Here is a 15,124-nt window from a genome sequence, read left to right as displayed (position 1 = left end):
TTGCAGAAGGGGACCTGGCAGCTGCAGAGGATGAATCAGAGTCAGCAGTGTGCCCTTGAAGCAAAGGCATTCAACTGTGTCCTGGTCTATATTAAAGTGTAGCCAGCGGGTCCAGATAAATGATTAATTCTCTGTCTCTGGCACTCATGAGGTTGTATCTGGAGTGCTGTGTCCAGTTTTGGACAAGAAAATGTTGACCAGCTGGAACTCATCTGGTGCAGGGCCACCAAGACTGGGAGCTGGGGAGTGTGATATATGAGGAGGGGCTGAGGGAGCTGGGTTTGCTCAGCCTGGAGAGGAGAAGGCTTGATGGGTGGTCAAATTACTGTCTTCACCTGCCTTTGTGGCTTGATTTTAGGGTTCTCAGTATGCAGTTCTCTGGGTATCAGAGCTGTTTACATTTGCAGATCCTGTTTGATGCTCCGTGTTTGACCACACAGTGGTCACTCAGGAACTGAGACACGACAGTCACACTTCAGGTCTGAGCCAAAACTGAGGGGAAAGAACAACCATTACATGAGCAAACACAGCGTGTAGTATACTACCAACTACCACTGGGAAGTCACAGCATCACACCTCAGGACAGATCCTGGCAATCAGTCATTGCTTACAGGGAGGATGGATGCTTAATTTCAGTCCCATTATGTTGGGGAAGAGAAGCAGTGACTGTTTCACTACCTTATCCAGCCATTTCGGGACAACTCAGTTAATATTCATGTCCAGAGATTTTATACATCATTCATCATCTCCAGTTCCTATTCTCAGGCCAGGATGACGGATTGGAGCTGTGCTGAGCGGAGGCACTCCGGATGAGGGGTATGGGTTCCCATTGTGCAGTTGTCCTTCCCTCACCCGCTCTTGTGGAGGTTTTCCGCTCAGAGAGGACTGAAGAACTATGGCATAGCCAGGAGCAGAACCCAGAGGAGCCCAGGACAGACATCCAGCTGGTGAGTCCCCATGGCTCAGTGAAGCACCATGTAAATCTGCCAGCCTGGGTCGCAAAGCCTCCTGACAGTGCTGTCTAGCTGGGGTAGAGTACACCCTGGCATAGCTAACCCTGCTTCTGGTTGCAGTGACGGCTCCCGCAGAGCTAACTGAAGCATCTCTGCATGCCGCTTCTGGGGTTTACTCACTGTGGTCACTGGCTTGGATGGGTCTGCACTCATTGTGTACACGAGTCAAACCGCTGCCTCACAGAAGGACTGAATCAAACTTCTGGAAAAACATAACCAAATGTCGAACAATAGCCACTGAATGGTACCAGATGTTACTACACAAGTCAAGTGTTCTTGGTGCCTTGCCTCAGCATGCAGCAGCTTTTGGACTAGAATACAGCTAAACACAGCCCTGCATTTTTATTTTCTATATCATGGGAATGTATTACACACTCTGAATGGGCCAGGAGAAATGCTGTTTATAAATGTGTTACAAATCCTAACCTGGTAAGAGAAACTTGATATTGAAAATATGCTTTGGGGCACATTTCATCTACATGTAATTTACAGTAAGCTTCAGTAGAATGGCTGGAGACTTGCATCATGGTACTGGACTGACTAAACAGTGTGCCTTGAGGTTATAGTCGGGCACTTTCATTTGTGTGGGCACATCTTAGAAAGCAGGAGATAAAAGGTGTCATGTCAGGAAGTACCCTTAGGCACTTTGCTGAACTGTAGTACTTGCTGAGACGATGCTTCTTCGGAAATTGGAGTTTTGCAGACACAAGTGGGAAGGTTTCCCTTCGGTTAAGTCCTTTGCTCAGCAGTAGGCTGCAAGCAAATTTAGGGAGTAACATTATTGCTGAATATTGGCAAAAGCAGTGCTTTGAAGGGATTCCTGCCTTTTATGCATACATCTGTGTGCACATGCAAAATATCAATCAGTAATACCATAACTTTTTCTTACATAATCAGTGCTAGGCACTTTAGGTGCCCATCAAATGCTCAGTGAAGATCACTGATTTTACAGTAAAAATAAATAAAAATTTAAAAAAGTCACTGATACCCAGAATTGATCAAACCAGTTTCCATCTGACAAAGGAATGTGTGGGCGAAAATGGCAGCCTGCACACTCCTAATCTGGTTGTTTGGCTAGTTAGGCAAGCAGCAGCACTGTCTCTCTAACACAAATAAAGCAAGATTAATATCTTGAGGACTTTGTTAATTGACAAGTACAATGAAAGTAATTAAGAATTAGGTTACCAGCATGTTGTTGGCTCAAAGCCCTATCAGGAGAAGGAAATACGGACATCTTTTACACCACTCCCTACTCTGTGGCAGAGGCATAAAGGACAGTTAGAGGACACAAGCAGAGCAGTAGGAGACATTTTCTGTCAGAAATAGCAGAAGACCAGATACATGCCCATGTTTCATGTAGACTAATACTATTATGGGCTACAAAGACCATGTTGTGAACACGAGAGGGAATGACTTGGCTGTTCTGTGCCACAGATCATCTCACTAGGAGTGATGAAGAGGTTCCTGAAATCAGAGCATTTATGATAGACTTATTCTTGATGACACTGTCTGACACAGTGCTTGAAAATCTGAGATGCAAAAAAATAAATAAATTAAAGCAGCTCAAAATCAAAGGCACTATCTACTTAATTTCTTTACTGTCTGACAGAGCCCTGATACATTCTCAGCATGAGTAAAGCTAAATCATGAAATCAAATTAGCACTTTTCAAAGTAGGAAATAAGAAGTAGGAGAAGAAAAATACTTTAATTTGCTATTTAACGCTTGGAACAAATAGAATAATTGAATAGATTAGTGGAACATCTCTGTGAAAACATGGTTATTGAGAAAACATCATATAGAGAAATCTAGAGAAAACATCAATATTGTGCAAGTTTAGCTCATTAATCCCAGGAATCTTTTCATAATGCCCTTATATAATAATTTCCTCTTCTATTGTTCTGCATTCTAAACAAACTTGTCCCTTTGAAACACGCAATTACCAGCTTCAAAATCCATATTTTGTTGGAATAAGTAGGGAACATAAAGCCCCTTATACAAAGAACAGACAAGAAGTCAGTTGTTCACTTAACTCCCAGGCATCTAATTTCTGGGTGGACTATCTTATGTGTTTTGTAAAGCTGACTGTGAGAAAATGTTTGCACTTTGACAGAGCGGGTATTTGTCGGGAATATTAATGCCATTTCTGGCAACAAGAACAGTCCTATACAGATTCATGCTAAGCTATTTTTTTTTTTTCTTCTTTTGCAAATCACCATCTTGTACTCTGTGGTGACACCATGAACATAACCAAAGGCTCCAAATACCAACCAGGTGTGGGAGGTTGGAGAAATCACTTCAAAGCCGGGCAGTGCTGCTTGTCATTCAGATTAAAATGGTGCACAGGCACAATTTCATAGAGGGTCCTTTTCACACAACAGAAAAACACCAATTTGATATAATTCTATTAGATATTATAAAGCTGACATGAATATTTTACTTGATGCAGACATTGGTCGGCTCGTTCAGATTTTGTGTTTGTTAAGTAATTTTTATCTCCCTTTTTAGCAAAGACCAGGCTGAGCAATTTTTAGGCAACCAATAATTATGCAACTTGTGTTATTTATCTGATGGGCTAGGTTGGACTGTTACAGCTTGATGTTATATTGATTTTCTGAAAATGTATTTATTAATGTTATTTAAAGGACGGGAACGCCTACAAGGCTGTAAGGAACAAGTTTTTAACAATGCAGTGGACACAGTGAAGCCCAAGAGACTATGCTATCAAGCCAGCATGCTGGTTTCCAAGGGGTAGATCAGGCAGATGAATGTCACGCAGTGTCCTTTTGGAGCTGTGGGAAACCCCTCCGAAGCCCCTGTAGAACAAAAGCAGGGCCCAGCTCTCTTTTGTAGGCCCCAGCTTAGAGCATCACTAAACCAAGGCAGTCTCAGAGACCTCACGCTAAACAGCCTTGGACCCCATACTGGGGGGAAATGGCAAAGAGGAAACCCTGTTGACCACAGCTGTGGAAAGAGGTTTGTTTGCTCCAGCAGGCTGGTCCCTCCTCACAGAGACTCTGATGGCCTAAATCTTGCTGAAGCCTGGTGACAGGCAGAATTTCACAGGCCCTGCAGTGCTCCGTATAAGCTGCCCTTAGTGATGTTATGCGGTTCCTTAAAGGTTTTAATATACAACACATCTATAGAATGACTTCTCTTTCACTGGTTTGTATTTTGTTCTCTGATTTGAAAAACAAACACAAACAAAACCCCATCACTTTCCTGTTTCATCGGACCTGAGATAGGCTCTTCTGTTTGTGCATTTTTACTTCAAGTATTATTTCTCTCATGTAGAGATGAACATCTTTTTGGTTTTGTTTGGACTTCCCAAACTGATATTTTTTGATATTCTTTGGGAAATTTCAGCTGTCCTAGATGAGCGCCAGCAAATGTCCTTTGGGACATTTGTCATGGGTCACTTACACTTGTGTTCAGGCATGGCATGATTGAATATCCATCATTTCAGAGACTCACCTTGCCTACCTGAAAACATAGAAATAAAAAAAATGTTAGATCTTTCTTGCAGCTAGAGACACAGAGTACTGAGTTAAAAAATAATAATAAAAAACCCCGGCTCCAGCGGTGATGCATTTGCTGCAGACTGCAGATACATGCTCTATATGGGCTGATCTGTCACCTGCACTGTTTCATCACCTGGAGCCATTCATAATAATTGTGAAATGGACCTCATTGTACATTTGTATAGATTAATTTTATACAAAGTCAAGCTTTTCCAAGAAGGAATTTAACTTCTGATTGATCTTAAACAAAGCCTACCTAGAGAAATCCATTTAACTTCCCTAGGAACTGCTGGGGCCCCTGGGTATCTGTAAGTGTATGTATTTCAGTACTTTACAGAACAAAAATGTGACAGACTGCACAGAGATGCAGAAACTCTTGAATTGTGCTGTTGGATGCAGGCGGGGTCCTGTGGTACCACACAGAGGTACCAGCTCACAGCAGAAAGCAGCACAGCCCTGAGAGCAGAGCAAGCCATGCCCACACAGAACCAGCCTCAGCATCTGTGCTGTGACTCCCCAGATCCTTAATATTGCCTCTCACCCTTCAGCAGATCTGCTCTTTTCTGTCTGTTCCACATCATTCGCTCCTCTCCTGTGACAGGAACACTCCACTGCTTTCAGTCACTTAAACATTCCCCTGGGACTTAAAAGAGATGCTCTGTTAGCCTTCAGTCCTGGGTAATTTTCACCAGGTGTAATTACAACCTGACTTGTCTCCATTCCCCCTGAAACTTCACTTTGAAATTCTCTATGGCTGCTTCCTATTAGAAAAGCCATTTCACTTCACTTGAGGTGATTGCACTTCACAAGTGAGTGGAGTGATTTCTAAACACAGCTTGAAAATGCCTTCAGCTGAGGGTTATTCTTGCCTTTTTTTCCAGGCAGAATTCAGTAAAAGTGTTGGTCAGCAAAGGAGCTGGAAATTGAAGCTTGACATGTACACATCTGAGAGGGGTCTGTCCAATAAAGGGAAAAGTAAAATAATCCCTTTTTCTTTTTGAGAGCTGACTTTTCCCCTGGCAAGGTAGATTCAATTACAATAACTGCACTGATTTCATTGCAGTACCACTGGGAGCACTCTAAATCCATAAAATAAATTAAAGACAAAGCACATATGATAGATATATGGAAAATTATTCCAAGTTCTTTCTGTGCAATATTAATATATTATTGATCAAAGCTTGTGAGCTTCCTCACAAGTCAGGGATGAATGTTTTTAGCCACACCTGGCTTGTGATAGCAAAAGAAAAAGCATTGCTGCTCACTGTTAGGAGAGTATCCTTTGTGGAAGACTTAGTAAGAGGGGAATTTCTACTGCCTGTATATCACTGAGATTAATCCAGATCCCATTACATGAGCTTTGTGGAAATTTATTTTCTCTGTTTCTGTCATCTCCGGTTGAGATAGTTTGGGATTTAATTTTGAAATTTAGAAATTTTATTTTTTTTTTCGTAACAACTGATTATAAATCTCTTACTAGTTAAGAGTGTACAACGTGCAAAGGTGTGTAAGTATATTACACAGTAACAAATGGGTAATAATGAAAAATGGGTATAAAAAAAAAAAAAAAAAAACACAGAAAAGTGACCACGTCTGCAAGTGACTTGCAAGTCTAGTGTTATGATTCTCTCTCAATAAGAGATTGCATAAAAGGTGATTTTAGCTCCCAGATGTCAAGAATGTATTTGTTGATTCTTAAGTCTGTCTTCAGGCAAGGCTTGAATTTTAAAAGCTGTCACTGGGTAAATGCATAATTAATGCAATATGCAATTAAGGTAATGCCTAATTAATTGCTCTTATAGTTCATGTAGGAAGCCTGTTATTAATACAAGTTACCTGGATAATACCTGAGATTGTTGCAAATGCTTTTAACGACACATTAAATCAGGCATGATTGAGTTAATGAATTACAATATTTTCTCTTCTGATGACATTAGTAATGGATTCTGTAGGAATATTAACCAACAAAATTGGACACTTAATGAGGACATTCAGAACTGGTTCGTGTTCAAGCTAGTTAAGACACATATGAAATGTCAGCTTTTGGATTAATTTATCAGAGGGAATAGGAGGTTGCTCATTTCTGAACCTTGCATTTCCACTTCAACCCATTGATATCAGCAAATGTAATTTTGAAGTTAATGGAGACACTTCCCTACGTGTACTGAATGTAACTCCCATTGACAGTACTAAACTCTCCTGGGGAGAGAAGGGGAGTGGGAGGAGCTGGTGTGAGCTAATTAGAAACACTCATTATGTTTTATTACATGTAGGAAAGGTATATGGTGTATACTCAACGCATGCATACAGCATCGGTGGCTGAGCACATCTGTCAGACTCCCATCAGGTAACGAGTGAACACTGATCAGCACCTTCTTAGCTCAGAAGAATTCAGACTGCAGAGCCTGAACTTGGTCTCTGGCTTAGGGAAGGCATCAGACTTACTGGCTACAAAATCTTTCTCATTGCCAGGTTTGACAGTAAAGCAGAGCTGCTGCTGAGAGAAAAAAACACCCTAACTCAAAATACTGGACCATAAAACAAGGGAAAAATCCCTCCAATTCAAAGTTTTTAGCCACTGATCTAAATTTTCCAACTACATTTTAATTGTATACATTTTTCTAGGAAATGAAAGGCCTGAGCTGAAGTCCATGCTACATATCAGCTATGGAAAGGAGGTGGGACTGCTGCAGACGTATTGGTGTAATTGCCTATACTCATACAGTCCACCCTAAAAGGTTCAAGGGTGGAGCTCTGTCTTTTGAAGCAGCCTCAGGTGGTAGTCAGAACATTGCTGGAGGTGAGACAGGTGCCTGCATCCCCCTTTGGGAGTCCCAAAGAAGTCCCCAAGCAGCAGGCGTGCATGTCCATAGTGAAGCCAGACAGACCACAACCCTGATATCCCACTAAAGCGAACATCCATTAAACCCCTTTCCCAAAACCAGCATCAGTTACCCACACTTTAGTACTGTGTTGAAAGCGGGGGGAGAAACAAAGAAGGAGTGAGGCAGGAAAATCAATAAAAACTTATTTCAAAGAGGAGTGCTGAGTACATTGCAGCCTGGTGTTTGGTTTTGACATTCAGTTTAGGCATAGCAGATAAAGTTTCTTCACTTCACCTGTGAAGTCCAGTTAAACAATTAAGTGGGATTTTGCACAGGCTGATTTTATGCTGGGAAAATGTGAGCAAGTTTTGTTAGGTTATCACTGAATTTTCACTTAGTAATTTGCACGTACCTGCTGTCCTCGCTCAGTTTTTATATTCCTTTTTCTGTGTGTGCATTAGGTATTTTCATCACAACTTTTTTTTTTTTTTTTTTTTTTTTTTTTTTTTTTTTTTTGGAAAACAGAGAAAGAGCACTACTTGGGAAAACATTTCACAACTGTGCTTTCATTTATTTTCTTTTTCTCCTGATATTTATTGGATTAATGAGCTCTCAGATTTCTGACTAACCCTGAAAATTTATTTGTTGGTTATGAAAAATGTCCTGTACCTGTTGTGTCTGAATACAGCAGTTTATATCAAACTGCTCTGCACCTCTGTGACCTAGAACAAGTGGTTCAGTTACGTCCCTGACAAAGAGACTTCACCTAACCAAGTCTCCTGAGGAGAAGACCTCTCAGCAAGGCTTTTAGTCACGGCCTTTCTGAGGTCTAGGACCAAGAGATCTGCTGTCCCTGTCTCGCTGAGCTTGAAGAGAACCCATCTTGACTGTCCCACAAGACCCTTGCTTGGCAAGGCAGCAGGAACAGCCCCTGGTCCAGCCCAAGTGAGTGTAATATAAATAATTCAGGCTAATTTAGAGGAGAGTTGACTCCATTTCATTTGTAAAGCTTTTGTCTTTGAACACTCTAATTAAAAGAAAATGATTTAATATATCAACATAAGAGCAGATACAGGTTCACATTTCAGAAGGCAATTATGGGAGCTATCAAGAGGAAGATATTTTAACAGAAACATTTGGAGGTAATATATCTTTGGAATAATGGTTTTGCTAAATATTAGGAGTTATTGCTTCGGGAGTAAGAGATAATGGCACCAGCATTACCCAGCACACAGAAGAAGTCAATCAGTTGATTGCCAACCTGCTAACAGAATTAATGTTATCTTATTCATACATTTGCTGCTTAATTAACATATGGGGGGAGAAAATGGAAATGATGCCATAAAACCCTCCATTTGCATTCAGATACACCGGCAACATTTATGCCATAAAATCTTTATGTATCAGCCATCCATGCTAAACAAGTCTTATCAATGTTCCTCGAGAGCCAAATGTTTGGGGGGTTTATTTCTGCTCTAAATTGGTAGAGGAAACATCATTAAAGCTAGCTATTTGTGTAGCTGTGCATTATTCTGAACCTGGCAGATTGCTCAGCACAATCATAGCTTATTGGGACACATTTGGTATCACTTATCACAAGGTCTTTGGCTTCCAAAGCAAAACTAACAAATTAACATTTAAAATTTCAACATTGCAATGGGGATGTCAATGTTCACGTCTCTAAGGAGTTTCCTAATGGAGTCAACTTCACAGACCACAAGTTTTTCCCTTTTAAAAAGATCTTTGAAAATTTGTGTTTTATCTAGAAAAACAGGGCACAACTTCATGAAACTAGCAGGGAAGGTAGTCAGTGGTAATAAAACTCGTACACATGTCCATCCTATGGTAAAACAAAGCTTGTTCTTCAGTGATGATGGGGGCATTATTCAACATTTAATGTGGGGTAAGAGTACACACATGCACAGGTACCACACAGAGGTAATAAATACACTGTAAACCCACAATCTAATTTAACTTCATCTAACTTAATCTAATTTAACTTCAACAGCACTTGCACTGAAGTACTGGCTAATGAAGAAGTAGCTAGTGAAACGCAGGCATGATAACTGTAGGAACTGGCTTTAGAAGAACAGTTTTCAAGTGCAGAGAGGGATATGGAGGAGAAAGAGGGCAGAACTTCAGAAGATGACTCAGCAGGCAGGGACATCACAGTCCTGGGAAGATATGGTGGACTTTGGTTGAAGGGGAAGGGGGCAGAAGTGGCTTATCCCAATAAACGATAAGCTGTGGTTGTGTGGCCTTAGTGTCTGACTTCCCGGTGCAATACTGTTGCCTTTGGTTGCTCTGGACCCACGCTTCTGAGTCTTCTGCTCATCACCTGCAGGTGAAAGCCTTTCTTGTGAAAGCCAGCAGGTCAAGCAAGCTCTCCCGTGCCCCCTGGTACTCTACAGCTAAGGCAGCAGATTCATGGGCTTTCTGTTCAGGGGAGACCTTATTGCTCTCTACAGCTACCTAAAAGGTAGGGAGCTGTGGGGAGCTGGGGGTTGGCCTCTTCTCGCAGTTAACTAGTGATACGACATGAGGAAATGGCCTCAAGTTGTAGCAGGGGAGGTTCAGGTTGGAAATTGGGCAACATTTCTTAGAAAGAGCAGTCGGGCATTGGGACGGGTTGCCCAGGGAGGTGGTGGAGTCACTGTCCCTGGGGGTGTTTAAGGAAAGGTTGAACATGGTGCTTAGGGACATGGTTTAGTGGGTGACATTGGCGGTAGGGGGATGGTTGGACCAAGCGATCTTGGAGGTCTTTTCCAACCCAAATGATTCTGTGATTCTCAGTGGGTAATGTTAGGGCCTGCAGAAACAAAGCAGGCAACCCTCCAGTACCAGAGGGTGTGTTTTAATTAACTAACTTTAATGCTGGTCAGTGCTTGCCTAGGAGTCTTCCAAGCCCGGGAAGCTCCCGCTGACTGCTCAGAAGCAGGGCGATGGCTGTAGGTTAGCTGGCTCCTTGGATGGAGCTGCCACCATATTACTGGTCTATGACAGCTGCCAAGCGTAACTGCTATCCAAACAGTAGGTACTAACGTGTAAGAAATTATCAAGTTACCTCATCAGAAGTCTCCTGCCTTGATTTTGTGCATGTAACCTGTCATCAAGGGTCTTGCAATTTATTGCAATTTAATGCAATTTACTGCATTATTTGTTAGCTTGGACAAGAAACTTTTAAAAAGAAGCAGTGAATTGCACATCACAATTTGTTATACAACTTACACAACTTAATTATACAACTTAAAACTTGCAGAAATTAGATCATCTTTTATGGATTTTGTTTTCAATTTGAATTCAATGCTTAGGGTAAAAAAAAAAATCAAAAATAAAAACTGCATTTGCAGTGAAAATGACATTTCTATTTTAATATGCATTTGCAGAGGAAGTCAGCACAATAAAAACATTAAGTTTTAATTATAACTATGTAAAGCCTAGGGCCAGAACCTCCAGAGGAGATACTTGGTCTGCTGCAAAAAAGAGGAGTGTGCCTCCAGAGGGCATTTTATTTGCCAGCCCACATTTACTCTAGCATTTCTCAGAGGTTGTGTAACATAAACCTGCATTCACATAGTAAAAGGGAAAATAAGGAAAATAAATAGCTCTTACTTCATGGCCAAACATCTCTTTCCAAGACTTTGCCCTTGGATCTGCACTTGGTTCCTGTGGTGTGGTTACTTTAACATGAGAGTTAGCTTAAACAAAAGGACTTATGGCAGGAGACCAGGCCTTCCCAGCACTTGAGTAGAAACCAATGATTTAGAGCAAATTAGGTAGTGGCAGGCCAAACCCACAACTCTTATAAGTAAAGACAGCCTTGCAGAGACATACTTTGCTGCTGTAGGATGTTCTGACAAATCTGTGGGAACGAGAGTTAAACAGTCTTTTGCAAAGATACTGGAGTATAATGAATATATAATTTTTTGCTGGCTTTTCCCAGGTGTGTGCTCCCTTTCCACAGTAGAGAGCCCCTCAATTTCACGTGGTCTGAGAGTGGTTCCGGAAGACCCTGCAGTCAGGGGCCTGCATGAGGGCAGAGACCTGAGGTGGGCCGCATGCAGTGCCCGTTACTGCCAGTTTTGGTGGTCTCTCTCCTGTGCATCTGTCGTGGTTCCGCTCGAGTGGGCAGCCGAGCTCCACCACAGCCGCTCTCTCACTCCCCCTCCTCAAAGAGGAATGGGGAGAAAATATGTGAAAAGGGCTCAAGGATTGAGATAAGGACGAGAAAATCACGCAATAATTATTGTAACGGGCAAAACAGACTCGGCATAAGGAGATAGTAAGATTTATTGCCTACAACTAACAAGCGAGAGAAGTGAGAAAACAAAGGAAAAAAAAAACAAAAGCACCTTCCCCCCATCCATCCTCTTCCACCTCCTCCCTCCAAGCGGCGCAGGGGAACGGGGGAATGGGGGTTATGGTCAGTCTACAGCACTTCTTCTCTGCCGCTCCTTCTCGGTCACTCTCGTCCCCTGTGCTGTGGGGTCCCACCCACGGGATGCAGTAAACCCTTGCCACGTAAACCCACTACAGCATCCATGTTTCTCTTGGACTGAGGAGCCCAGGTCTGGACACAGCCCTCCAGTGGTGGCCTTGCCAGTGCTGAGGGGAAGGATCACCTCGCTCCTCCTGCTGGCAACACTTTGCCTAATGCAGCTCAAGACACTGTTGGCCTTCTTAGCAGCAGGGTCACATTGCTGATTAATGTTCAACTTGGCATCCACCAGGACCTCTTCTGCAGAGCTGCTTTCCAGCTGTGTGCCCCCCAGCATGTCCTGGTGCCTGGGGCTGTCCCTCTTCACACTTCCCCTCACTGAGTGGTGCTTCTTGTTCCTGGGATGCTCCCTGCTGCTCATCCCCTCACACCCCTGTTAGCCTGCCCAGCCCTGGGTCACGGTGGCCATGGGTGAGGGCTGGCCTTGAGCCATCCCCTGCTGCCCTCTTGTCCCCATGGGCACTGGCCCACCTCATGGCTGCTGCTGGACAACACAGGCTTTCCTTTCTCCCACTTCATGCTCCAGAGGCTCCTACAGCTGCTTTCAGTGTAAAGTTGCTCAAGGCCTTCTTCACAGGAGTTATGATATTCTCTACCATGGCCTCAGAGTCATCCTCATGCAATTTTAAACTTCTGCCAGAAGTTTCTTTGACTCTTCTCCAGCTCATGTTGTCTTCTGAAGCATCCCTCTGCTCTGCTGGGTTACCTGTTTCATCATGTCTTACTCTGTTGTTTTGGACGATTTCCTTCACTTTCTGGTTCTTATTTTTTTTTTTTCTATTTTTTTTTCTATACTTCCAGCCATTCCTTTACATCGTTCATTCTTTCCAACAAAGGATAGACCTGTCAGTGTGAAGTCTGCAGGACTGTACACACAGGACAAATAGTACAGAGTTTTCCTAGTTCTCATTCTGGCACATCCTTTTCACAGGCTTTTGTGGATGAACACATCCATCACTGCACAAAAGAAGTTCTTGAACTGCTCTCAGAAGCTGTTTCCCTCAGCAACAAAATGTACCCAGCTGTCTCCTCGCTGTGTGCCCCAGGCTTCTTATCCCAGAGCATCAACTGAGGTAACTGTCATGGCTTCATTGACATGGTATAAAAGCTTGAAGAGCAAAAAGCAGGATAGTCTTTTAAGCATGTAGCTTTTCTTTACAGGCAGGCATCTGCAGTGCAGGATATGAGGGGGCTGGGGGTGAGGTTCTGTCTCATCTCATGCGAGACATCAGATTTTGCTTGTGAATCATGAATTCCTCTTCCAGGGACTTATTGTGCATTCTGTGCACTCCCTGGATGTGTTTTTGGAAAGATAGATCGGTGAATGCCACGAGCCCTGAGATTATAAAGCAAAATGATTTCTAGTTAGCCAAAGGAATCAGTAAACTTCTTTGCTTTCAAACCCAGCGGGAGGCCCAACAACTTCTTTTTTCAGATTAAGCTGGCTCCGGCTCCAGGCAAATTCACTCTGTGAATAAATAGCAAGTCAGTAAAACATTAATTCAGGAGCATCAATAACCACTGAGGACAGCAGGATTGGCTGGCTAGCATTTCCTTGCTTGTGACCTGCAGGACCCTGAGATTCTCATTGGTGTTGTAGCAGTCATTCATAATTTTTTTCTGTTTTGCATAGTGTTGCAAAATGGCTAAGAGGTACTTTAAAAACGTTCAGAACAAAAGCTGAGAAAATTGTTGCTTGTAAGCAACATACATAGAATGCTTTTCCATTAGTTACAGTCTGTTTACAGGCAGAGAGGAATGTTCTTCATTAAAAACCAGAAAATATTGGAAGGTGTCTGAAAAATAATTGTCCTCCTTAAAACTCCTGCTGTGCTCTGTGGCTTGTATTTTAGCAGAATGATTTTACTGAGAAAACCCATTGTTGTTTTTTTTTTCTTCTTCTTTTTAAAGCAAAATATTCTGTGATAGATATTCTACAATGTTTCTAGTAGGAAAAAAAAAAAAAAAAAAAAAAGTGTTTTCTTCTGGGAGAAGAATTCAGAGAGCTTTACTGAACCAACCAAAGACATCCCCACTTACCTGTGCTGGGAGACAAGGCAGTGTCCTACCTATGGCACATCTCAGCTCTAGTTTATACACTTTAGACACAGCTTAAGTAGCTCTGGGACATGTTGTTTCACTTTCCTGTGCCTCAGTGCCTTTATCCATAAGCTGGGGACAATGATGATGCACGTTTTCTAGAGCTTCTTGAACCTTATGACTGAAAGGTTAAAGCTAGGTTTTCACTATTCCTATTAATACTTTTTTATCACTGAGATATAGAAGGAGACATTTTCCCCTATTCAGTACTAGGCTAAGTATGTTTAAGGCTGTCTACAGTTTTTAAGTCACTGGCTTTAGGAGCCTGTACTTTCTTTCAGCCATGAGGTAACCTGGTGGCTGGTCACCAGGGACAAGAGAGAGGAACTTCAGGAGTCTGCTTGGCTTGTCTCAGGGTTCAACACTGGCTTTGGGAGTCACAGCACTGGAGTTGTGCAGAGGATGCACAGAACAGCTGTCTACTCTATTGATCACATCCCCAGCACAGGGAGAGAAACTCTGGTTTAAATTCTTGGTGCCAGGGGTCATCATAGGCACTGTGTGGAAAAGGGCTCTCAAGATGAGGATCTGATTCATTGTCAATATCAAAATATAAGCTACCCAGCACACTTAATCCAGAAGGGGACAGAGCATCTTCAACAGCATTCCCAGCATCGGGAAATCCCAGTGGAGTCAGAAAGACGCATTACATGTTGCTGGGCTGGGCCTAATGCACGACAATGGGAAATGAGGAGACTTGCTTGTGTGTTTACGGGGCAAAGTAGAGAGGGTGAATGTTTTCTGTATTCAATAGATACTTGTTTACATGTATGTGTGGCGTTTATAGGTATGTAGTTGATATGTATATAAATATATGCATGTTTACTTGGTACAGCTTAATGTTAGGAACATCAGTACTAAAAAGCATTATTGCATTAAAGAAAAAAAAACAAAAACAAGGGCACTTCTCTAACTGGCTGCGAGAGAAATGGCTGCTACATTTGTACAGCCTAAAAATAGTTCAAAAGACGCTTCTGACACACTTATCCCTACTGTTTGGTTGCCAAATATACTCCGAGTAAGTACTCCGAGGAGAGGATGCTCTGTGCTCTCGGCGCGCGGTACTTTCCTCGTGAAGGAGATGGAAACCAGCCACCGATCCAAGCGGGGCGGCAGGGCCTGGGAACAACGTGAGTCATCCAGCTCGTCAAAATGAAGCCATTAGCGC

This window comes from Aythya fuligula, chromosome 1, assembly GCF_009819795.1.
Source record: "Aythya fuligula isolate bAytFul2 chromosome 1, bAytFul2.pri, whole genome shotgun sequence".
Taxonomy (NCBI): Eukaryota; Metazoa; Chordata; class Aves; order Anseriformes; family Anatidae; genus Aythya; species Aythya fuligula.
Note: the sequence above shows the minus strand (reverse complement) of the source record.